Source organism: Gavialis gangeticus, unplaced genomic scaffold (assembly GCF_001723915.1).
Source record: "Gavialis gangeticus isolate Ggan-Ray unplaced genomic scaffold, GavGan_comp1, whole genome shotgun sequence".
NCBI lineage: Eukaryota > Metazoa > Chordata > Crocodylia > Gavialidae > Gavialis > Gavialis gangeticus.
The window spans coordinates 108,893-109,092 of NW_017728973.1; the positions used below are offsets into that span (position 1 = coordinate 108,893).

The 200-nt window shown below is 54.5% G+C and overlaps 1 protein-coding gene across 5 annotated transcripts in view; it reads left to right on the forward strand.

Annotated features, from left to right (window-relative positions):
* BRCA1 (BRCA1, DNA repair associated) overlaps positions 1 to 200 on the forward strand; it is a 65,434-nt gene that overhangs the window by 33,416 nt on the left and 31,818 nt on the right. The gene's annotated exons all lie outside the window — the stretch shown is intronic.

Sequence of the window (200 nt, forward strand, 5' to 3'; positions counted from 1 at the left end):
AAGTGCCTCTGCAAGCTGGCCCGAAAATTCCCTGTCCAGCTTCTCCCCTTGGTTGGGTGTTCTGTAGTAGACCCCCACTGTTAGATTCCTCTCCCCACAGCTACCTTGTATCTTGACCCAGAGCACTTCAGCTTGCCCCTCTGACCCCATTTTGCTGGCAGAGGATGTGTATTGCTCCTTGACATAGAGCGCCACACCCC